Source organism: Pseudophryne corroboree, chromosome 1, assembly GCF_028390025.1.
Source record: "Pseudophryne corroboree isolate aPseCor3 chromosome 1, aPseCor3.hap2, whole genome shotgun sequence".
NCBI classification, from domain to species: domain Eukaryota; kingdom Metazoa; phylum Chordata; class Amphibia; order Anura; family Myobatrachidae; genus Pseudophryne; species Pseudophryne corroboree.
The window spans coordinates 306,473,408-306,500,371 of record NC_086444.1 but is presented as its reverse complement, the minus strand read 5'-3'; the positions used below and the strand labels follow the sequence as shown (position 1 = coordinate 306,500,371).

At 43.8% G+C, this 26,964-nt stretch overlaps 2 pseudogenes; both read left to right on the top strand.

Annotated features, from left to right (window-relative positions):
- The first annotated feature begins 17,954 nt into the window (after window positions 1-17,954).
- On the top strand, window positions 17,955-18,073 carry LOC134939558 (5S ribosomal RNA; annotated as a pseudogene).
- A 3,895-nt stretch (window positions 18,074-21,968) lies between these two features.
- On the top strand, window positions 21,969-22,087 carry LOC134941671 (5S ribosomal RNA; annotated as a pseudogene).
- The last annotated feature ends 4,877 nt before the right edge of the window (window positions 22,088-26,964 follow it).

Here is a 26,964-nt window from a genome sequence, read left to right as displayed (position 1 = left end):
CAGTCGTGTACTATCTGTTTGTATGGGGTTACCAGCTGCTGATTTAGCAGCTTCGTCTGCTCGGCTGTTACCAAGTGATACCGGGTCTTGGCTATATGTGTGAGCTTTACACTTGATAACAGCCACTCTGTCGGGTTCCTGTATCGCTGTTAGAAGTCTTTTGATGTGGGCTGCATGCGCTACGGGTGTGCCAGCTGCCGTCATGAAATTTCTGAGGCGCCATAGGGCTCCGAAATCATGGACTACTCCGAATGCGTACCTAGAATCTGTGTAAATATTGGCTGACTTGCCCTTAGCCAATTCACATGCTCTGGTTAGGGCAACCAGTTCAGCAACTTGTGCTGAGTGAGGTGGGCCTAGCGGTTCTGCTTCTATGGTACCTTGGTCATCTACGACTGCGTATCCAGTACACAAGTCTCCCGAGTCCGTCTGTCTGTGACAACTACCGTCAGTGTAGAAAGTAAAATCTACATCTTCCAGTGGGTTGTCACTGATGTCAGGCCTTGCCGTGAAATTTTGGGTCAAATATTCCATACAATCATGCATGTCATCTGTCAAAGTCAGAAAAATATCATGCTACACATTGCCATATTTGCACCTCATGCGTGTCCCCGCTGCGAGTGCATGGGCTCTCCCGTGCGTGCGCATACTCGCTGTTGCGTGCACCCGCAGGCGCACGGTATGCGCATTTACGGTAAAGTTTATGTGCGTCTAGCGGGCGACTCAACCGTTACATATTTTAACCATATAATGTATTTTGTAGATTATGGTCCCTTTGATAGAATCTGAAAGTTTAGTTAATGTAGCATGTTCATAGACAAAGAGATCCCTCTTTGTTTGATACGAAGGGTCAGACAGGGGTTATACAGTGGTGTTTAGTATCCATCGGAAGAGTATTTAATTAGCAATATTCCGGTGTTGGTTTGAAGCAGATTAATCGCTCGTGCGAATAGTTATGGACATAAGAAGTTTATGGACATTTACTAATATTTGCACTTTATTATCCATGCGGCGGGAAACCTAGTTTCCCACCCACCTGAGCAGTTGGAAATAGTCACAGCCCACCTGTATGAATCAACCTATGACCTTTTGTTATAATGCGAAGACGAATTCCTGTGTCCAATGAACAATAAGAATATAGGGACCATTGTACTGTATTGTGTGTAGTGTATAAAAGGACAAGCCGATCTGGGCCAGCTCTCTATTCTCTTCAACGGTTCTCATCACTGATAATCGGGAGCTGGATATCCAGAAGGCGCATGCGATTGTTTCCCTTTGTGCGTAAGTTTCTCTGCAACCATATTGCCTTTATTGTTATTGTGAGCCATATCTCTCTCTCTCTCTTCTCCTCTTTCTCTCTCTTTCTCTTAAGTGTTATTGTACTGCTATTGTATTTCATGTGTAGTTTTCTGGTTAGGTAGTCAATGTTATTTTGGTAGTGTATGACTTGTATTGTATTATTCTTTTGCAAATAGAACGTTCATATAAGGTGTTAGAACCTAATACCGGTATCTGTGTATTTATTATATTTCTAAGTATTCTCAGAGCAAGGTTTATTGCATAAATACATTGTTTATGGTATAATTATAAAGGTTTAACATTGTGAACATCAGCGCCGCTTGTGATCTCCTCGTGGTCCCAAGCGTCCGCTACGCTAGTAGCATATCATTACGTTAGTCGGCAGCCTATAGCGTGCCTGCCTGTGATCTCTTGGCCGTGAGCGAACGTGACGCTCGAGCGTCTCGACTACGGCTAAGCAATTGTTACGCAACGTGCGTACCCTTACGGTATACCATACGCCAATAGCGTACTGTGGTCTTTCACCTTTTAGAGGGTTTTAAGTAAGATAAAAATTAGGTTTTATCAATTGGTGGCTCGTCCGTCCTTCACATATCTGCACTAGGTAATTTCAGCAGACATTATCCATCAGCAAAGGGCGGGAGGTAATATTCCTCGTCGTGCTGACCGGATAAGTGTCTGCTTCGCTTAGTAAAGGGTGCTGAAGGAATCCGGAACCGGAGGTAAGAACAATACGCTAGTGTCTTTTAAAACTGTTTATTTCTGTCTTGCGTACGCACGCACGCATATATCTGCATTTTTTTTCATTCGTGTATTTTCACATATCACTCTCCTGTTTGCCATTTCACAATTGATAACGTGCTAAGAAAGATTTGTTGCTATTAGTAGTTAAAGAGTAAAAGTAATACATTAAGGGGTAATTTGTAAAGCACGCACACAGCTTTGCCTAAGATACAAGGAGAGATCTGTGTGGTGCTCGGTAGATGATTGAAGACCATCTACATTGATAAACGTGTTAATTGTATTTCTGTGGACATATCTGGCTGGCATACACGTGTTTCTAACAAAAGGGTTAGACTAGTGTACGCAACGTAAAGGCCGACGCACGCAGCGTATATTACGCAACGGAGCGTCTGGGTACGCCCACGTAACTCAAATCACACTATAGTATTATTTTAACAGGCGAAAAGGTGGCAACGCGATAAATAGCGCAAGTCAATTTTAGTGTCCGAAATTTAAACTAATAGATCCTTCTCTAAATTTACGACTCATCTGGTCTAAAGGAAAGAAATTTCTGCGCAGAAATAGAAACAAAAGTAAAGTGTACATGTGGTGAGTGAGTGTTTGTATATATATGTTTTTACAATTTTTGGGTTGAACCACAAGAAGTCGAGTTCTCGTGAGGTACATACGTGTAAGTGACGTGCATGGTGGCTGGGGAGGCATCCCTTGTTAAACATAAATTTGAGCATTAGAGTATAGCAGAACAGGAGGTCTACTGTAACACAGACCAGGAGGTCCGGAACAGACCAGGAGGTCCAGGTACAGCAGACTAAGAAGTCCGCTATAGAGAAAAGAGCACAACCCAGGGGGTTGGTGCAGAACCCATATAGGCCATTAAAGCTCTGGCTGAAGGAATTCGCAGCCGCAATTTTCGATTCCACTGGTCGCTCCGCACATAAGATTAGTTGCTTATGTGCCGAACGATTGTACCGCACGTAATTGTGTGCATTAGTTAGTAATTTGACCCAGTACCATTTGCGTACGAGAGGGGTCATAAACGCTATTTGTACATTTTAACGTGATTTGTGAAAAATTTTTTATTTTAAGGGAGGTTCGCTGGTCACTCGGGAACTATCCAACAACCGATACTTGCTGGGGACTGGTAGGTCCAACACGCCCCAGTAAGTAAAGGTTCATAGGGGCCCTAGGTTGGGTACAACAGCTCTGGATACAGTGATTGCAGTACTGGCCAACGTGGGCGAGGAGTGAGTGGAGTACTCGGTAAACTTCGCCGCCGGCCTGCCCCGGACATCTTGGTTTTTGTAAGGGTTCGCTGAAGACCCTGATTTGAAGGTCAGAGGTAGTGAAAGCAACACCTGCAAGTTATGGGGGCCAGTTGTTCAGGTAGGGGGCGATCAACCTCGGTTCGGGTTGACTCAGTAAACCGGCCAATCGGGTCGGCAAGGTACGGTTCACACACACAGGTTTTATGTGATGAATGGGAAAGAATGACTGTGCATGACGGGGAGAAGTTTCCCCGGGTAGGTAGCTTTAGCCCAGATGTGTTACAAAATCTAAGGAGAAGGATAGGTCTCATTAAATCAGCAAAGAGACGGATCAAACATTGACTATTTAAAATTGTGGCAACAGGAAAGTGAAATGCAAAGAAGTTTAACTGACATATCTGACTCTCATCTTGGGAGGAGAGACATGGCAATGGAGAGGATTATGGTTGCGGAGAAAGGCACAATGTTGTACGATAAAAATGCACTTAGTAACTGTATTAAGAATGAAAGTGTAAAATGTAATAATGTTTATGAAAATGAAAGTGTAAAAATTACAAATGTTAACCCGTGCAAGTCGCACCCCATGTCAAACTTCCCTCAGGACTACAAGCAAGAACGTGAGCCCAGCACGATGTCGGCACCTCTTCCAGCAGCCATCACACAAGACATCCAGGTGTACGCGACCAAATCGGTAAAGGCAATAATCAAACCCCCTAACGGAGGGTCAGGTGAGGTCGTGTCCACAGGTACGTACAATGTTTTATGTCACGCACAAACAAATGTACCCCATATTGTAAGACCAACACAAGATGATGTAGTTGAATTTGATCCTGTCAGGGTGATCACAGTCCCCAATGGGAAGACTGACGATCAGGGAATCATTCCCGTCGGGGACAGTGCAATGCGCTGTCTCTGGTCCCGGACCAAATTGAGATCAATTATGTCTGAATTTCCTGATCCTAGGAAAAATCTAGTCGCATGTCAAAGGTTTATTAAAGAACTAGGAAACGCCACAGAACCCACCAACAAAGATTGGCGGACAGTGCTGAGGGCATGTTTGCCCTCCAGTGTTGACCTTGCGAAATTTATTACTGATTGTCAATTAGACACAGAAGTACCTCAAACGGAGGAACACAATCAGGAATGTATTAAGCAGATTAACCGACAGTTAGAAGTATATTTCCCTGCCGTTGTCAAGTGGAATGAAATTTTCTCCATAAGACAAAACGAAGGGGAAAGTATTTCTAATTATTTCAATCGAGCACTGCAAGTAATGGCTAGAAACACTGGGATCACAGACATCAAAACTAATGCACAGCATAGAGAAATAGCGGTTAAGGTATTAATGAATGGTTTAAAGGAGGTATTGAGAACTAGGATACAGACCACCAACCCAAACTGGAGAAATATCTCGGTGGCCGCATTAAGAGAGGCCGCTATTGATCATGATCAGAATATCACCAGATACAGGGAGTCACAAAGTGATAAGTTAATGGCCGCAAGTATACAGGCCCTAACCACAAGACCACTCCAGCATAAGCCCCACACCACTGCGAGAAATTCAAATGTGGAAGTCTGTTACAATTGTCATAAAGAGGGACACTTTGCAAGAGATTGTAGATCAAGAAAAATACAAAAATCATATCAACCCCCTAGACAACAACATAACCATGATATCCAAGGAATCAGGGAGGTACAGGGAAAGCGGTTGATGGTGATGAGCATCCAAGCGTTTGAGGAGGCATCAAATCAACCAAAACCTCAGGTCACTGACACTTGGAAGAAGCCCAGCGTTTGTTATCTTTGTAAAAGAGAAGGGCATTATGCCAGTAACTGTAACAGCCCACATAAAGTCAGACCCCCTAGACAAGAACATGAGCAGAGTTATGATACACAAAATCGTAATCAGATACCACATATGTAAAAAAAAATTTTTTTTGAGTTACACCTATAAGTTGCAATCAGGAAAGGTGATCATTAAGACTGATGGTAAGCCTGAGGTTATTGTTAACAAGTTGGGAGGTCATTCCCTAAAGACACAGGAATGACCGGGAAAAATTTGTAATGTATCTGTGAAATGTTTTCTTTTTCCCCATCTCTGACGGTCATCAGCAGGACTCAAACATTGCATAGCTACTTGGTCTTTGCAGAAGTCTACCAAACCCCAGCATGACCTACCCACATCAATGTATCCTGGCCAGATACAAAGGGTGGTGTATGGAGGTGCTGGTGGGAGGGACTGCGCAAGGATACCATTGGACATGTAGATATGACAGCCTGATGAACAATGTTTTAAAATGTTTGAAAAATGTTTTTTTTTCTGTTGTTGTTTATTGTTGGTTTATGTAATATATATGTATATGAATTGTTCTCTCTCTCTCTTGGTTTTTTCTTGTTTTCTCTCTTCTCACTCATGTTTTCATGTTTTAAAGATGGTATGTCACACATCAGTTAGACAAATGGTAATGCAAGATTTTTGCTCCTTACAGAGAGATCGCTGATTTGGAAGGAATATTGCATCACCGGAGTGATCGTTTGGAAGACTGAGAGACAGCACCTTTGAGATGACAGCAGAACAAGAAGAACGACAAGACTAGAGAACTAATTATCGTAACAAGTTTCTCTCCCCCTCAAACTGTTTTCCTGTACCCCCATTACAAATTTCTCCTTTCTCCTCCTGTAAGATGGACTCGCCTCGAGAGACTGTGAGCCGTGTTTTCATGTTGACCCTGATGTTGACCAGAGCAGTCTGTTTCGGTGAGAGTACCAGTGAGGTCGAGAAAGGATCCAGAATGGATTTCTGATGACTGAGACGGAGGTGTAAATTTCCAATAGCAACACAACCACCGAGAAAAGGCGAGTACCGGAAACGATCTAGCAGCCATGTTATTTGTAACCATTGTGAAAACCTGTTAGCTGAAGAAAATTGTATCTGTAGGCATTGTGACAATGTAGTTGAGGATGGGTGCATCAAGAAATGCCAATCCAGTTTTAATAGCCACATGGACCGGCATCCATTGAGTGAATATCACTCCTTAGTGGGTAAAGTGTTAAATCAGACAGATTGTTGGGTATGCTCTCAAGTACCTCAAGGCCATAGCAAATCAGGATTAGTGCCCTTCCCTTTAACTATAGGGGAGGTACTTGAGCTAAGTGGTGGGAGGCCGGTGGACAGGAGGTTTAATATCTCCAGTCCTCCTAGTTTGAAGCTCCACCAATATCATGTGGATAGATCCCTAGTATGTTTTAACATTTCCAATCCCCGAAAGCCGGGAAATTGGGAAGTGTCATGGAATAACCAAACCATGACCTTTTCATACAGAGCCGATGGAATGCCAACAGATACAGAACTTATACGCCACATAGCTGGTAGTGGAAAATATTTCCGATATAGGTATACCCTAGGAAGTAGGACCATGAGAGTTGGAGAGGTATCACCAGGATACTGTGCACACATCGTACAAACCAATACGTGTACTAAACAGATGGGAGAATTAGGGTTAGGAAATTTCATATGGAAAATGTGTAATATGGTTATGTCCTACTCCGTCCCATATGTTCTCCCCGATGATGCATATTTCATATGCGGGAGGAAGGCGTATAAGTGGCTTGCCCCAAACTCAGAAGGGTTATGTTATATTGGAAAAGTATTGCCTGAAGTAATGACTGTATCACATACTAAAATGAAAGATATTCACCGCAGTGCCCAAGCTCCTTATACTCACACTCATTACGAGCACATCGTTAAACGGCACCTGATAGAGAGAACAGAGCATCCGGCCTCTGACCTGATCAGTGAATCCACCGGGATTCAATTCCTAATCGCGTTAGATATCACCCGTACCGCCAGAGGAGTGATAAATTATAAATATATATCTGCGCTTGCAAATTTATTAGACAATATCACTGAAATGTATGATGACACATTCAGGTATACTGGAAGGGAGCTCCAAGCTTATAAAACAGAACTGGTTCAGCATAGCATGATTCTCAATTATCTCACAGCTGTGACGGGTGGGTATTGTGTCACCCTAGCAACTCAGTACGGCGTAAAGTGCTGCACGTATATCACAAACAGCACCGAGGACCCGGTCGAGGTCATAGACAAAAATATGGACGACATTCTCCAATTAAAATGGGAGTTCCGAAGGAAACACAATCTCACCCTTGCCGCTGTGGGTAATGAGCTGACCAGTTGGGTGTCATGGTTGAACCCGCGAAATTGGTTCTCTGGTTTAGGAGAATGGGCTCAAGGAATTATCATGGATGTAGGAAAATTCCTTTTGTGTGTTCTGGGTGTCATCATATTGGTCGGTCTGATATTTAGATGCGTTCGGGTTTTAACAAAGTGTAAACGTAGCGCCTGAGTGATGAGTTTAAGGAGTGAAGATACTGTAATAACAACGACTGATGTGATTTATGACCCATCGATAGAGACAATGTTGTGGTGAAAATGTGATTCCACGGTCCGTTTCTTTCACCCGTTTCTCCTTTGTTTTTCTCCAAGGTAAAAAGACCCGCTTGGAAGAGGATTTTGACGACCTTGTATGCAGACAACAGATGGACTAAAGAAGAATTTGACAACCTTTTACACAGACAACTGATGGACTATGCCATAGACCCCCATATCCCTAGTACTTTTAATTTTACGCTAGCCCAACACTTTTTGTAAGTCTATGGACATTGATAAAGCTTTGCTTACGTTTATTAGCAAAAGCACAAAGAGACTACAGTCAACATGTACATCAAGACAAGACAAGACAAGACAAGACCTCAATCGGCAAATGTATATTAAACTCACATAGTTTATCAATGCATTTACCATAAGTGTTCTTTATCTTCATCTCTACAACCTTCAGGTAATAACACACATAGTCGATAGGGAATACAGGCACAGATATCAGCATTCACATATTCCCCCATTCATGTATCATCAACTAAAATATGCTCCCCCATTTTGTTGCAACCAAAAGCCGAAGAGAGCTCGGTAAAGTTTGACAGCCCATCCACAGACCCGTACCACGGGATAAGAAGAATTCAAATGTATACTTCGCAATACCTCGAAGCTTGATTTAAAACACGTACAAAAAAACATGATACATGACCCTCCAAACATGGATTCATACACACATGCTTCTGCTATCTCACTAGGTCATACCCGTTTCCTACCTTCTCCTCTCCTCCCCTACCCAATCATAGAAATGTATTTACACATGACATATATTTTTCTCTTTTTGAAATGTTTTAGAAAGTGGCAGTTATTGGTGACTGCCAAAGGGTGGACTGTCAAAGTCAGAAAAATATCATGCTACACATTGCCATATTTGCACCTCATGCGTGTCCCCGCTGCGAGTGCATGGGCTCTCCCGTGCGTGCGCATACTCGCTGTTGCGTGCACCCGCAGGCGCACGGTATGCGCATTTACGGTAAAGTTTATGTGCGTCTAGCGGGCGACTCAACCGTTACATATTTTAACCATATAATGTATTTTGTAGATTATGGTCCCTTTGATAGAATCTGAAAGTTTAGTTAATGTAGCATGTTCATAGACAAAGAGATCCCTCTTTGTTTGATACGAAGGGTCAGACAGGGGTTATACAGTGGTGTTTAGTATCCATCGGAAGAGTATTTAATTAGCAATATTCCGGTGTTGGTTTGAAGCAGATTAATCGCTCGTGCGAATAGTTATGGACATAAGAAGTTTATGGACATTTACTATTATTTGCACTTTATTATCCATGCGGCGGGAAACCTAGTTTCCCACCCACCTGAGCAGTTGGAAATAGTCACAGCCCACCTGTATGAATCAACCTATGACCTTTTGTTATAATGCGAAGACGAATTCCTGTGTCCAATGAACAATAAGAATATAGGGACCATTGTACTGTATTGTGTGTAGTGTATAAAAGGACAAGCCGATCTGGGCCAGCTCTCTATTCTCTTCAACGGTTCTCATCACTGATAATCGGGAGCTGGATATCCAGAAGGCGCATGCGATTGTTTCCCTTTGTGCGTAAGTTTCTCTGCAACCATATTGCCTTTATTGTTATTGTGAGCCATATCTCTCTCTCTCTCTTCTCCTCTTTCTCTCTCTTTCTCTTAAGTGTTATTGTACTGCTATTGTATTTCATGTGTAGTTTTCTGGTTAGGTAGTCAATGTTATTTTGGTAGTGTATGACTTGTATTGTATTATTCTTTTGCAAATAGAACGTTCATATAAGGTGTTAGAACCTAATACCGGTATCTGTGTATTTATTATATTTCTAAGTATTCTCAGAGCGTCGGAGACGCTCGTACAGCTTTCAAGTTAATAAGGTTACACTGTGTTACATTTACACCCTATCACTGCACCAAGGTTTATTGCATAAATACATTGTTTATGGTATAATTATAAAGGTTTAACATTGTGAGCATCAGCGCTGATTGTGATCTCCTCGTGGTCCCAAGCGTCCGCTACGCTAGTAGCATATCATTACGTTAGTCGGCAGCCTATAGCGTGCCTGCCTGTGATCTCTTGGCCGTGAGCGAATGTGACGCTCGAGCGTCTCGACTACGGCTAAGCGATTGTTACGCAACGTGCGTACCCTTACGGTATACCATACGCCAATAGCGTACTGTGTTCTTTCACCTTTTAGAGGGTTTCAAGTAAGATAAAAATTAGGCTTTATCACATCCCCTGTATTAAATCCTCCTTCACCATCACTCTCATCCTCCACCCTTTGTGCCTGTCTAGGCACACCTAGGAGATACGTTGCAGGATTTAATGCGCTGCATCTCCTTATGATGATGTTTACGGGGGCCATCAATGCCAATTCCCATCTTGTAAACCGCGCTGATGAGACGTGTCTGGTTTGGGCAGAATTCAGTAAGGCTGACACTGCATGTGGTGTATGAATTGTGAGGTTGTGTCCTAGCACTACATCTTCGCTTTTTGTGACTAGCAATGCTATTGCTGCAACACTTTGCAAGCATGTGGGGAGGGATCGCGCTACCGTATCTAGCTGAGCGCTGTAGTAAGCTACCGGCCTGCTGGCATCACCATGCTTCTGGGTTAAGACACCTGCTGCGCACCCAGCACTCTCTGTTCCATACAGCTCAAAGGGTTTCCCATAGTCTGGCATACCTAATGCTGGTGCCTGCGTTAGGCACTGTTTAAGTCTCTCAAATGCCATCTCAGATTCGTCTGTGTGCGAAATCCGATCAGGTTTGCTTGATGAGACCATCTCCTGCAAAGGTAAGGCCAGTATGGAAAAACCTGGGATCCAGTTACGGCAATACCCACACATTCCTAAGAACGTTCTAATCTGTTGCTGGGTTTGTGGCAGGGTCATGTCACGAATTGCTTGAATTCTATCAGCGGTAAGGTGTCTCAGTCCTTGTGTTAGACAGTGTCCCAAATACTTCACACGGGTCTGGCATAATTGTAACTTGTCTTTGGAAACCTTGTGTCCTGTGTCTGAAAGATGAAACAGGAGCTGTTTCGTATCTCTCAGGGACGCTTCCAGTGAATCTGAACACAGTAGTAAATCATCCACGTACTGGATCAATACTGATCCACTCTCTGGTTGGAAAGACTGTAAACAATCATGCAGAGCTTGTGAGAAAATACTTGGACTGTCTATGAAACCTTGTGGTAGGCGAGTCCATGTATATTGAACTCCTCTGTATGTGAATGCAAATAAGTATTGACTGTCAGGGTGCAGAGGTACAGAGAAGAAAGCGGAGCAGAGGTCAATCACAGTGAAAAATTTGGCAGTGGGAGGGATTTGCATAAGAATGACAGCTGGATTTGGCACTACGGGGAATTGACTCTCAATTATTTTGTTGATCCCTCTTAGATCCTGCACTAATCGGTAACCCCTCCCCCCACTTTTTTTAACAGGGAAGATGGGACTATTTGTAGTGCTGAACGTCCTTACCAGAATGCCCTGTTGTAGCAAGCGCTCTATTACAGGGAAAACTCCTAACTCCACCTCTGGCTTCAGAGGATATTGTGGGATTTTTGGAGCTATCCTACTATCTTTTACTTGCACAACTACTGGGGCTACGTTTGCCATCAATCCAGTGTCTTGTCCATCCTTGGTCCAAAGTGATTCCGGTATCTGGGAAATCATTTCCTCTACCTTGGACGGACACCTATTTACAACAACAGTGTGTGACATTAATCTTGTTGTGGAGTCTAGCATATCCTGCGCTTCCTGAGCGTGGTTTTCAGGTATATCCAAGAACACACCTTCAGGAGTACAGTATATGACGCATCCCATTTTGCACAGTAAATCTCTCCCTAAGAGATTAGTCGGAGCCGATGCAGCCAGCAGGAAAGAATGCTTGGTATGCAAAGGCCCTATCGTAATCTCTGCAGGTTTGCTTAAAGGGTAGTGCTGTACTACTACTGTTACTCCCATGGCTGGAATTGTTTTACCAGTGGTTCTCATGCCCACGGTCGAATTTATCACTGACTTGGCCGCCCCCGTATCTACAAGGAAATTTAGAGATTTACCAGCTACATCAATTGTGACCTCGGGTTCACTTCCAAGGTTCGCAATTAATTTCACTGGCTGCAGATTACAGGTGTGGCCTCGCCCCTATGGTGCGTGGTGGCCTCCCTGCATTGCGCTGGCAGCTATTACCTGTGAAGGGGGTAAATGGGATCTATCAGTGACTTGCCAGTCTCTTTTTGGGGGATACCTTTTTGTTTCCCCTGCGTGTGGCTCATAACTCTGCGGTCCTTGATCCCAATTTCGTGTGTCATGTCGTTGTCTAGGGGGTTGATATGATTTTTGTGCATTCTTTGATCTACAGTCTCGTGCATAGTGTCCCTCTTTATGACAGTAATAACAAGTTACCACATTTGACTTACCCACAGGGGTCGGAGATTTATACAGAGGTTGCCTGGTAGTCAGGGCCTGTATATTTACGGCCATTAACTTATCACTCTGCAACTCCCTGTGTCTGGTGATATTACGATCATGATCAAGAGCGGCCTCTCTCAAAGTAGCCACCGACAGACCTCGCCAACATGGTTGGGTGGTCTGTACCCTTGTCCTCAATACTTCCTTTAAACCATCCATTAACACAGATACTGCTACTTCTCTATGATTCACATTTGTCTTAATGTCTTCTATGCCTGTATACTTAGCCATATCCTGTAGTGCCCGATGAAAATAATCAGCTGCTGTTTCTCCCTCTTTCTGTTTGATGGAGAAAATTTTGTTCCATCTGACAACAGCTGGAAAAATACTCTTTTAACTGTAAATTTATTCTCTTTACATTATCTTGGTTGTACACATCCGTAAGGGGTACGTCCTCATCTAATTTACAGTCAGCTAAAAATTTTGCTGAGTCGACATTGGAGGGTAAACATGCCCTCAGCAATATCTGCCAGTCTTTGTTATTGGGCTCTACAGTATTTCCTAGCTCTCTAATGTATTCCTGGCTTGCAACTAGATCTTTCCTAGGATCAGGGAATTCAGACACCATTGTTCTTAATTCCATTCGGGTAAAGGGGCAGTGCATGGCAATGTGTCTGAGAGGAGTGACTCCTGAAGTGTCAGTTTTCCCATTTGCCACTGCAATTACCCTAACGGGATTAAGTCCAATAACATCATTCTGAGTAGATTCTACAGCATGTGGTGAAATGGTTTCAGTATATTGTATGGTGCCGTACTTACCAGCTGATACGATCTCACCTGTCCCTCCACTAGGGGCCTTTGATACTAATCTTACGGGTTGGGCCGTGCCCACTGTTGTTTCTGCTATGGTGGCTGCTAGAGAGAGTGCCGATATTGTTGTTGGTTCATCCTCTTGGTCACAATCCTGGGGAAAGTTTAAAACAGGGTACAGCTTGCACGGGTTAACATTAGCATCAACAATCTTGGTTACATTAGGCTTAACATTTATACAATTACTAAGTGCATGTTTATCATTCACCAGTGTGCCATTCTCAGCCACCGCGCCACCACCACCATACATAACGGGAGAGAGGGTGGTTGCAATCAGTTTTCTGATAGGCTTAGATCCACCCGCTTGAGCCAATCCTCTTTGTATTTCACCTTCCTGTTGCCATAACTGTAAATAATCATAATGTTTGATCCGTCTCTTTGCAGATTTAATGAGACATATCCTTCTCCTTAGATTCTGTAACACCTCGGGACTAAAACTGCCTACCCGTGGGAACTTTTCCCCATCGTGCACAGTCATTCTTTCCCATTCATCGCACAAAACTTCTGTGTGTGAACCGTATTTCTCACACATTACATACCTTGCCGACCCGATTGGTCGGTTTACTGAATCAACCCGAACCGAGGTTGATCGCCCCCTACCTGAACAACTGGCCTCCATCTTTGCAGGTGTTGCTTTCACTACCTCTGACCTTCAAATCAGGGTCTTCAGCGAACCCTTACAAAAACCAAGATGTCCGGGGTAGGCCGGCGGTGGCAGTTTACCGAGTACTCCACTCACTCGCCCACGTCGACCAATACGCCCACACACTGCACTAGCGCTGGCGTACTCGACCTAGGGCCCCTGCGACCTGAACCTCTATTTACTGGAACATGTGGGTGCGATCCGAAGAGCACTTAACCCTTACCAGTAACTATTGGTTGTTGGATAGTTCCCAAGTGACTAGCGAACTTCCCTTAAAATAAAAAAAATTACACAAATTACGTTAGAATGTACAAATAGCGTTTATGACCCCTCTCGTACGCAAATGGTACTGGGTGAAGTTACTAACTAATGCACACAATTACGTGCGGTACAATCGTTCTGCACATAAGCAACTAATCTTATGTGCGGAGCGACCAGTGGAATCGAAAATTGTGGCTGCGAATTCCTTCAGCCTGAGCTTAATGGCCTAGATGGGTACAGCACCAACCCTTCCTGGTGTTGTGCTCCTTTACTTTTTATCTATAGCGGACTTCTTAGTCTGCTGTACCTGGACCTCCTGGTCTGTCTGGACCTCCTGGTCTGTGCTACAGTAGACCTCCTGGTCTGCTATACTCTAATGCTCTTTTTTAAATGTTTAACAAGGGATGCCTCCCAAGCCACCATGCAGTCACTTACACGTATGTACCTTCACGAGAACTCGATGATTTCCTTGGTTCAAACCCCAAAAATTAGAAACTTATATATATGTATACACACTCTTTCACCTCATATACTCTTTACTTTCGTTTCTGCGCAGAAATCCCTTTCATTCAGTATCGCAGGCTAATCCCGAGGAGTTACAACTAGAGAAGGATCTATTAGCTTAAAATTTTGGACACTGAGATCGATTTGCGCTATTTTCGCGTTGCCTCCTTATCGCCTAATTAAAACAATACTATCGTGTGATTTGTATTATGTGGGCGTACCCAGACGCTCCGTTGCGTAATATACGCTCCATGCGTCGGCCCTTGCGTCGCGTACCCTAGTCCCGCCCTTTGTTAGAGACACGTGTACGCCAGCCAGGTATATCCACAGAAATACAATTTAACACGTTTATATCAATGTAGATGATCTTTAACTGTAATCATCTACTGAACACCACACCAAACTTCCTTGTATCTTAGGCAAGCCGTGCGCGTGTATTACAAATTACTCCTTAACGTATTATTTTTACTCTTTAATTACCAATAGCAACAAATCTTTCTCAGCACGTATTCAATTGTGAAATGGCAACCAGGAAAGTGATATGTGAAAATACACAAGTGAAAAGAAATACAGGTGTGTGCGTGCGTGTGTACGCAAAACAGAAATAAACAGTTTTAAAAGACACTAGCGTATTGTTCTTACCTCCGGTTCCGGATTCCACCAGCACTCCTTCACGTAGCGAAACAGACGCTTATCTAGCCAGCACTACTGTATCCCGATACGAAGGGATACTGCCTTCCCACCCTTGCTGACAGATAATGTTTGTTTTCGGTAGTGCGGATATGTGGAGGACGGACGAGCCGCCAATTGATAATGCTGATTTGATTACCTTATAACCTTCACAATAATGGGTAAGAGACACAGTACGCAATTGGCGTATGGGGTACCGTAAGGGTACGCACTTAGCGTAGCATACGCTCGGCCGTGATCGAGACGCACATGCGGCACGCTCGCTCACAGCTTAATGCGTGGTGTCGAGCACGCTATAGGCGAGCGACTACCGTAATGCTACGCTACCAGCGTAGCGGACGCTCGAGACCACGAGGAGATCACGAGCGGCTCAGACGCTTACAAGCAGACAATCAGTAAACCTTGAATGTAACACACAGAAAGGATACTCTTATACTATAAACCTTTGTACTGAAACACTGTAGCGATATAACGCTGCTTAACCTGATTAACACTAAAGCTGTTTGAGCGATCGAGACGCTCCTATTACCCTCTGCAATGTAATGAACACACAATACCGTGCTAAGGTTCCAACACCTTTACTAACAAGCTTTTAGTTATATCGAAAAAGGTAAACAGTTCACAAGTCATACACTACAGACTAACATATAATTCTAACAGAATATCTAGACAGAAAATATACAATAGCGTCACAAACTTATACTATAACAGAGAGAAAGGGAATGGCCAATACACACAGAGAATAAGTTGGTTTGCAGAGAATTACTTACACACACTGGGAATGATCGCTGCGCAGCCTGGTACCAGCTCCGAGTTAGTCAATATGAAAACCGTTTTTGGAGTGAGAGCGAGCTGCCCAGGCTGGCTGATCTTATATACACTGAGTACAGTATACTACAAAGGGACCTATAATCTCATTGTTCATTGGACACAGGAATGTCTCCTCGCATCATAACAAAAGGTCATAGGTTAGTTTGAACAGGTGGGCTGTGACTATATCAAACTGCTCAGGTGGGAGGGAATCTGAAGATTCCCGCCGCATGGGTAATGAATCGCAAATATATGAAATGTCCAGAATCTACTAATGGCCATAACTATACGCAGGAGCGATTAATCTTTACCTAACCAACACCGGATTGTTGCTATTAAAATGTTCTTTAGTTAGGTACCAAACACCACTGCTCAAACCCTGTCTGACCCTTCGTACCATACAAAGAGGAATTCCTCTGTCCAGCGACCATTTACATTAACCAAACTTACAGTCATTATTAAGGGGAACATTATCTATAAAACATACTATTTGGTTTTATTATTAAACGATTGAGTCGCCCGCTAGACGCACACAAACTCTACCGTAAATGCACATACCACGCACTCGAGCGCATGGCCGAGGCGCCATCACGCGACTGCGTATATCCGCACGCACGGGAGAGAATGTGCACGTGCAGCAGGCACGTGCATGAGGTGAATATATGGCAACGTGTAGCATGATATTTTTCTGACTTTGACATCCCCATTCTAGTCCATCCACTCTTCATTACGATTAAACTGGGCAAACTTGCCCTTTACCAATATGGCCCCTTCTAATCCGTGCATATTATACTCCCATTCTCCGCACTCAAGCCTGGTCTCTCAATAAGCCGTTGGGTACAGCGGCCGGATCATTGTCACCCCTAGTCTGTGTACTAAGGGGCATAGACCCAGATATGCTATATTTATCCAGTCACGCTCGCTGCCATTCTGTAATAAGGGCAAATTGCCCCTCTCTAACATGGCCACTCCACCTCCAGCGTCACTTTACCTAATGGTCCCGCCTGAGTACACTCCCACCCTATAGCCGCTCAGATCAGCGGCCCAATTACGGAGTTGACAGCCGCGGATGCATGCGGCCGGGACCTATTGGCGGCACCGTTATGAACGTCCTCCCCGCCCCTATCATAGACGCGCCGGCGCTGATTGGCATGCGGCTGGGACCTATCGGCGGCGCCATTACGCACGTCCTCCCCGCCCCTAATCGTGACGCGCCGGCGCTGATTGGCCAGCGCCGCACTGCTAGACACATTTATACTACCCGGATTCTCCTACCCGCACCTCCAGGAAGTGAACAAGCCCTGCGGGGTGAAACGCGTTTTCCGAGCCAGCGGGTCCACCAGCACCAACCACGCCACCTGAGGGCATTTTTGCTACGGTCCCAACACAGGTCATGTACACAGGCAGCGCCTGTGTTGGTAATTTTGAGCATATATCACTTGTTGATTAGTATATGCACCAGTGTTCCATTTCCACTGGTGTATTCCTTTTTACTGACAAATGTGATAAGATATGTTTAATTAATTGGTATATATATGCCATTCACTGCTCCTCCTGTGTCAGCAGCATCACCTTGTATGCATATAATTAATTAGGGATATCTCAACCAGCTCTCTTGGTTATCATTATTATTGTTATATAATTTAGGACCATGGTATAATCCTTTATCATTTTTATTTTTTGAGTTACATTGAGTCATTTCATTTGTCCGACATCTAAGCCGTATTATCAATGCTTCTTTTCAACATGCATTATTCTGTGCTTCTATTTTTGATGTCAGTAAATGGTTGCTAGCAGGGTACCTTGCATATAATTACCGTTGCCCTCTGCTTCCATCCTTGACTCTTTTTCTTCTTTCCGTGGACTCTCATCTATGATCCTGGATGCGTAATACCACCTAGTGGGACCTACTGCATCCAGCCTAACGTAGAAAGCAGATCCACACCTTTGTGTGACCGTTTGTCACATCTTCCTTTTATATAGGTGCACTCTCATTGGCGTCTAACCCACCCATCTGTCTACTACCATACCACACTGCCAGTGCCCGATCTCGTCCGATCTTGGAAGCTATACAGTGTTGGGCTGGGTCAGTACCTGAGGAGGAGACTCACAGGGAATACCCAGTGTAGTAGACTTTTTATCCTTGTGATGTGCGTTATCTGACACCAACAGCAGTATCACCACTTGTTTTCATTCTTCTCTAAAATATCCCTACCCTTTGTATGCATACTCTGTGTATACCAGTATCAATCACCAACATGGCCTCAAAGCAGTCAAATACTTCTTGGACCAGGGAGGGGAGAGTGAGTTTTCAACTTTTCTATTGAATCTGCTCAATTTTGTTCTTGCAAAAAATTATTTTGTCTTTCAGGATCATTTTTTTTTCTGCAAGTCAGGGGGACAGCAATGGGGGCAGCTTGCGCGCCCACATACGCAAATCTGTTTCCAGGATGGTGGGAGCATTTCTTTGTCTTCAATACCACCAATTAAAAGTATACCACACATGTTACCCTGTGGCTCAGATATATCGACGATATATTTATCATTTGGAACGGGAACAAAGAACTCCTTCTGGACTTTATCAGGATTCTGAATACCAATGATCTTAATATCTTGCTCACCCATACCATCGGTTCAGAAAAAGTTCCCTTTCTTGATCTCAACATCTACAAATCAGACACAGGGTATTTGGCTACCGAACTGTACCGTAAGGAGACAGCGACGAATAGTGTCCTTTTCCAGACTTGCTCACACTTCCCACCAACCATCGAAAACATCCCAAAAGGGGAATATTTAAGGTTGAGAAGAAACTGCTCTGAAGACCACATTTTCAACAAGAAGAGTTGGGAATTGACCAATCGTCTCCAAGCGAGGGGGTACAGCAAACGCTCATTGAAACGAGCCTATGCAGCAACTAAAGTGGTCCCAAGGGACAAACTAATTTTTGGAAAGAAAAAGGCTACTTCCAAACAGGAGGACAGCATCAGATTTATTGGCACCTTCTGCCCAGAATGGAAATTGTTGAAGGACGCTATATCCAAACATTTACCGATATTACAACTTGATCCTGATCTACTTCCATTCGTCAATACCCCTGTTCAGATGAGTTGGCGCAGATCTAAAAATATTAAAGATCAATTGGTCCGTAGCCATCTCTTGACCTCACCTCCGAAGAAACCCTTGACAACCGGCTCTTTCCCATGTGGCCACTGTAAGTCATGCCCACAGATGGTACAAAACCAGATGGTTATCGACAGATATGGACAAACGATAAGAATACAACATTTTTTCAATTGCAACACACAGGCAGTTATTTACTGCATAACCTGTAGCTGCGAGTTGAAATACATTGGCATGACCACTTGTAAATTGAAGGAAAGAGTTCTGGAACACATGGGCAATATTCGGAATGCCCAGCAAGATCTTTTGTGAATGAAACAACTTACCTCAGTTGCCAGACACTTTCATCTTGCCCATAAAGGATCAACAAAGGAACTAAAAGTGTTTGGTATTGATCGTATCCATCTGGGGGTTCGAGGTGGTGATATCACCAAAGAATTGTTGAAAAGGGAGAGTGAGTGGATCTTCCGACTGGGTAGCCTCAAACCATCCGGACTCAACGAAAACATCAACTATGGTGTATTTTTATGAGCTTGCCTTATTTGCCTACTACATGCATTGTAACTTTACTTCAATTTAACTTTTTTTTTCTCCCCTTGCTCCCGATCCCCCATTATCTTTTCATTTCTTCCACACTTTTCTCTTTCACCCCCCATTCCCTCACCCCCTTTCTCTCCCCACTGCCCTTTCTTCCTCCCCTTTTTTCTTTCTCCTTCTCTCTCTCTCTCTCTTTTCCCTTTCCCCCTTCCTTCCCCCCCCCCTTTACCCCCCCTCACTCAATATCATAATCATGCCTCATTTCCTCCTCTCTATCCTTCACCCTAGTTACGTGCTATACACTGTCTTCTGTCACCTTTATCAGCATCTGTCCCATCATTAGTTCATCACCCTCACCCACTATTCACACTTTTCCCCACCCTTTTTTCTTTTCCCATTTTAACACAATCAATCTTTCCTAGTCCATCTCCCATACATGGATCCAGGGTTACACTCATGCGGTTTAAGTGCAGGTGTGTGTACATGGATTCAGTATAACTACACACTGCTGCAGGCGATTACATTGTAACGCATGCACATCCCCTCTTCCCTTCACTTTTTCACAATGTTTATTTGTCAGCACATCACACCTTATTCATGTTCATTCGTCATTTATTTAATCCTTCAATTCACACTCACAATCCGCATCTATCTCCCACTCTCTCTCTCTTTTTTTTCTTTTTCTTTTTCTCTTTTTTCCCTTCTCCCTCTTTTTCTTCATTTTTCCATTTCTCAGTGCACCGCATGCTAATCCATCCACACACTTAACCATCACCCCCACCCATTGCCATTTTCTCCCTCTTTTTTCACATCTCCATAAACACATCGATTCATCTGCCTTTCCATTCTTGTCATATGTCATTAACCCATATTTTCATAGAATCACGTTTTCACTATGTATCCAATGGTATCATTATTCTTCATAGGGTTTTTTTATGTTTTCGTTTTTTTATGTCTCCCCTTTTCTTCTCATGTCCGTTTTCACCCCACATACTTAGGTTCTAATGTCTTATTCCAAAGGTCTCTACTCAGTTCCCCATTCCAGTCCATCCCCTCTTCATTACGATTAAACTGGGCAAACTTGCCCTTTACAAATATGGCCCCTTCTAATCCATGCATATTATACTCCCATTCTCCACACTCCAGACTGGTCTCTCAATAAGCCGTTGGGTACAGCGGCCGGGTCATTGTCACCCCTAGTCTGTGTACTAAGGGGCATAGACCCAGATATGCTATATTTATCCAGTCACGCTCGCTGCCATTCTGTAATAAGGGCAAATTGCCCCTCTCTAACATGGCCACTCCACCTCCAGCGTCACTTTACCTAATGGTCCCGCCTGAGTACACTCCCACCCTATAGCCGCTCAGATCAGCGGCCCAATTACGGAGTTGACAGCCGCGGATGCATGCGGCCGGGACCTATTGGCGGCACCGTTATGAACGTCCTCTCCGCCCCTATCATAGACGCGCCGGCGCTGTTTGGCATGCGGCTGGGACCTATCGGTAGCGCTGTTACGCACGTCCTCCCCGCCCCTAATCGTGACGCGCCGGCGCTGATTGACCAGCGCCGCACTGCTAGACACATTTATACTACCCGGATTCTCCTACCCGCACCTCCAGGAAGTGAACAAGCCCTGCGGGGTGAAACGCGTTTTCCGAGCCAGCGGGTCCACCAGCACCAACCACGCCACCTGAGGGCATTTTTGCTATGGTCCCAACACAGGTCATGTACACAGGCAGCGCCTGTGTTGGTAATTTTGAGCATATATCACTTGTTGATTAGTATATGCACCAGTGTTCCATTTCCACTGGTGTATTCCTTTTTACTGACAAATGTGATAAGATATGTTTAATTAATTGGTATATATATGCCATTCACTGCTCCTCCTGTGTCAGCAGCATCACCTTGTATGCATATAATTATTTAGGGATATCTCAACCAGCTCTCTTGGTTATCATTATTATTGTTATATAATTTAGGACCATGGTATAATCCTTTATCATTTTTATTTTTTGAGTTACATTGAGTCATTTCATTTGTCCGACATCTAAGCCGTATTATCAATGCTTCTTTTCAACATGCATTATTCTGTGCTTCTATTTTTGATGTCAGTAAATGGTTGCTGTGCTTCTATTTTTGATGTCAGTAAATGGTTGCTTGCATATAATTACCGTTGCCCTCTGCTTCCATCCTTGACTCTTTTTTTCTTCTTTCCGTGGACTCTCATCTATGATCCTGGATGCGTAATACCACCTAGTGGGACCTACTGCATCCAGCCTAACGTAGAAAGCAGATCCACACCTTTGTGTGACCGTTTATCACATCTTCCTTTTATATAGGTGCACTCTCATTGGCGTCTAACCCACCCATCTGTCTACTACCATACCACACTGCCAGTGCCCGATCTCGTCCGATCTTGGAAGCTATACAGTGTTGGGCTGGGTCAGTACCTGAGGGGGAGACTCACAGGGAATACCCAGTGTAGTAGACTTTTTATCCTTGTGATGTGCGTTATCTGACACCAACAGCAGTATCACCACTTGTTTTCATTCTTCTCTAAAATATCCCTACCCTTTGTATGCATACTCTGTTTATACAAGTACTCAAGACCCTCTGAGCAATAAATTATACAGTACATTTGGTTGGTGACTGGTGGGAAGTGGGTAATGTCTCACTATACATTACCGGACTTGTCCAGCTCTCTCATATTTGACAATTGACCATATTTGGGTCCTAACAATACAGATTTTCTGTACTGGTCGGGCTGAAATGGATGTAGAACAGCAAAGTATCTACAGCCTTTCTCATCACATCCTGTGAGACAGGACCAGAACATTCCATTATTTTATAAAACAATTTAAAAAAAAAAAATTAAATTTAATATTCATTTTAAATCACATTTATTTTTTGGATCCTATGTTGCTTAATGGGTAATCATTAGATATTCTTTATAATGTATATCCATTAAAAGTTACATTTCACTAACTATCATGTACAACTAAAACTTTATTTCAATTATTTAAGAATGTGCCCACACAAGAGCCTTCCTTTTCTCTCCCTTTGCTGACATATGTTCCTTCTGGCTCTGGGCGCACCACCATACTGGACAGAGACTTGATAATCTTGTAATTATATCTTAATTGTCCTATTTTTGGTTTATTTATCATCTGTTATTTCATTTACATTGAGACCAGTGCCGGGTCGCCCCTTTTCTTTTCTGTATTATATAGCACCAATTTACTGTGCCCCCCCCCCCCCCCCCCGTTTTGCTCCCAGTACTTGTAAGGAGAGTGGAGGTCCGGGCCAGCATCTCTGCATGCACTGTGAAGAGAGAAAATGGCGCTGGTAAGCTGTGCGGATAAGCCCCGCCTCTTCCCGGCGCTGTAGTCCCGCTTAAATTTAAAATTTTATACTGGCGGGGGTTCATACATAGTGCCCAGGCACCTCTAATATGCTGTTTTGCCAGTTAAAAAACCTCAGTAACTTGCTGCCAGGGCACTCTTCCCCCAGCGCCCTGCACCCTGTGAGTGCCGTTGGTGTGTGGGAGCATGGAGCACAGCGCGACCGCTGCGCTGTACCTCCGTTACTGAAGTCTTCTGCCGTCACTGAAGTCTTCTGCCTTCTGCATACTCACCCGGCTTCTCTCTTCTGGCTTCTGTGAGGGGGTTGACGGCGCAGCTCCGGGAACAAGCAGCTAGGCGCACCAAGTGATCGAAGCCTCTGGAGCTAATGGTGTCCAGTAGCCTAAGAAGCAAAGCCCTTAACTCAGCAGAAGTAGGTCTGACTTCTCTCCCCTCAGTCCCCCGACGCAGAGAGCCTGTAGCCAGCAGGACTCTCTGAAAATAAAAAAACCTAACATAAAGTCTTTTCCAGAGAAACTTGGTAGAGCTCCCCTAGTGTGTGTCCAGTCTCTCCTGGGCACATAATCTAACTAAGGTCTGAAGGAGGGGCATAGAGGGAGGAGCCAGTTCACACCCAGTAAAAGTCTTATAGTGTGCCCATGTCTCCTGCGGATCCCGTCTATACCCCATGGTCCTTTTGGAGTCCCCAGCATCCTCTAGGACGTAAGAGAAAATCAGATGCAAGTCCCATGGCGCTGTAGGTGGTATAAATGGAGGTTGTACTCTGAGGACACCATGTAGAAAGGTGTGTACTGTAGGCAAAAGAGCCAAACGTCTTTGAAAGTAAATTGACAAGGCCGAGAGCTACAACTTTAGTGTAGATAAACGTAGTCCTCCATATAATCCAGTCTGTAAAAATAGCAAAAGACGGGATAACTTGAAAGATGATGTTGGAAACTTCTGAGCTTCACACCAACCTATATAGGCACGCCAAATCCTGTGATAATGAGCTGCCGTAACTGACTTCCTAGCATGTAACATGGTTGGTATAACAGAATCCGGAATGCCCTCTCTTCTTAAGAGGGCGATTTCAACAGCCACCCCGTCAAATGCAGCCGTGCTAAATCGGGGTAAAGGAACGGACCCTGTTGTAACAGGTCCGGACGTAGCGGGAGCGGCCAAGGATCGTCTGCGTGTAGTCCACGGAGATCGGAGAACCATGCTCTCTGAGGCCAGTGAGGCGCCACTAGTATGACTGTGGTTGACTCTCGTTTGATCCACTTAAGCAACAGAGGAAACAGCAGAAACGGTGGAAACAGATACACGAGATTGTCCGGCCACGCGATCGCGAGAGCATCCACTGCCACTGCCTTTGGATCTCGTGTTCTGGACACATACTGGGGTGTTTGATGATTTTGTCGAGATGCCATCAGATCCACTTGTGGGTAACCCACTGCTGGACCAACATGTGAAACACTTCTGGATTTAATGCCCATTCTCCTGGATGAAAATCCTGACGGCTGAGATAATCAGCTTCCCAGTTGTCCACTCCCGGAATGAACACTGCCGACAATATCAACTAGTGATACTCGGCCGAATTGAGGATTCAAGCAACTTTCCGCATGGCCATGCGGCTTCGAGTTCCTCCTTGTTTGTTGGAACTCAGGGGGTGATTCCGAGTTGATCGCTATTTTTTAGTTCGCACAACATATTCACAATATTGCGAACACGTTGCACAATAGCGAATAATCGCCCCAATGTATTTTTGCTATTTCGTACGCAGTATTACACAAAGTAGGCGTATGCCAAATGACATCGCACTAATGCAAACCCATCGCATTTCCACAAACCTCATCGTAAAAATCCTAACTTCTCGTAGATTTACACATTCCTCTTAAAATTGCACACACTTTTGCTAAAATCCGCACAGCGGGGGTCATTCCGAGTTGTTCGCTCGCAAGCTGCTTTTAGCAGCTTTGCGCACGCTAAGCCGCCGCCTACTGGGAGTGAATCTTAGCTTATCAAAATTGCGAACGAAAGATTCGCAATATTGCGAAAAGACTTCTCTGTGCAGTTTCTGAGTAGCTCGAGACTTACTCTGCCAGTGCGATCAGTTCAGTGCTTGTCGTTCCTGGTTTGACGTCACAAACGCACCCAGCGTTCGCCCAGACACTCCTCCGTTTCTCCAGCCACTCCCGTTTTTCCCAGAAACGGTAGCGTTTTTTCACACACTCCCATAAAACAGCCAGTTTCCGCCCAGAAACACCCACTTCCTGTCAATCACACTCCGATCACCAGAACAAAGAAAAATCCTCGTAATGCCGTGAGTAAAATACCAAACTTCTTAGCAAATTTACTTGGCGCAGCCGCAGTGTGAACATTGCGCATGCGCAGTTTGCGGAAAATCGCTGCGATGCGATGAAAAATAACGAGCGAACAACTCGGAATGAGGGCCCTTACCTATTATACAAGCAAGGCACAAAGCACACTGTAATGCAGGCATGTCCAAACTGCGGCCCTCCAGCTGTTGTGAAACTACATATACCAGCATGCCTTGACCCAGTTTTGCCGACAGAGAATGCTAAAGCTGTGTCAGGGTATGCTGGGATGTGTAGTTTCTCAACAGCTGGAGGGCCGCAGTTTGGACATGCCTGCTTTAATGGCAAAGTGACTACATCATGGATGTTTTAATGAGAAAACAGTAGCAGAACAACACACAAGCCTGCTCAGCAATGTTTGTTATTGTTTTTTTTTTTTAAAGTGTACCACACCATGGGGTACATTTACTAATATGGACGTTCTCTTTAAGATGGGTCGTTGCCCATAGCAACCAATCAGATTCCACATATTATCTTGTAGAAGGTGCAACATAAATGTGAATTAGAATCAGATTGGTTGCTATGGGCAACATCCCATCTTAAATAGAACTACCATCTTAGTAAATGTAACACCATGCTGGGATTCATTCACATCTGGAGTGAAGCAGAGTTATCTTTTTTTGGGTTGGCCCTGCATCATCACACTGCATATCAACATCTTCAGAAGGACAACATATCCTAGCATGCCCACACTCCCTGAAAGCCTGCCAAACTACATAAGGTCAAACGTATTTTATTTTGAAATATTTTTTTTGGGGAGTGTAACTTTCACAACACAAATCACTGTGTCCTTAGCCTGCCTAACAAAGTCAAAACAATATTACAGGAATTTACACCTGGCGCTGTCACCTTACAAGGTGAAAGCAGCTAGTCTCGGGGGACTGATCCCAGTTCTCCCAAAGATATATAGAAAGGAATCAAAGAAATGAGACAGCGCTATTCACTTTGTATAGAACCTTTTTGTTCACTTTTTTATATATATATGTAAAAATACAACATAAAAATATATACAATATCTAAATCTATAGTGCAAATTTTATGCAATAGCACCGGCCGGTACTGGTATTAATATATTCAAAAATTAGTAATTATTAAAAACATCTGCTATACCAAAGCTAGATATTTCCACAATGAAGCAGCTTTTTTAACACCTGTGATAAAGGACTCTGTCCCTTTAAAGAGAATTCTTTTATAGAGTCTCTGTATCACAGTGGCTAATCAAAAGAACAGATAAATCAATTTCTCAATCTAATATCAACACGATATCAATCCGCTATAGCAATTTATCAGTATTGTTGCCGTAGCAATAAACATTGATTAATCCTAGCAGGCAATATGTTAAACCATTTAAAAATATAATCAACGACACAATGTTAATTTGTAGTCAGCTGTTTTGCGATCTATCCAGCAAGATGTAATTATCAAATGTGTCACCTCCTTTATAATAGTTAGAGTCCGTATAATTCAACACAGTCACCTGTTATAGATTAATATGGTTAAACCCACTTGATGGATATCTTTTATGATGATTACCGTCCATACATATTAATCAATTTTGGTTGTTACAATCTGTAAGGTGGTTGATAATTCCGTTGTTAAATATTTGATTAAATGAAAAAATTTAAAAAACGGCTCCTTGATATATAAAT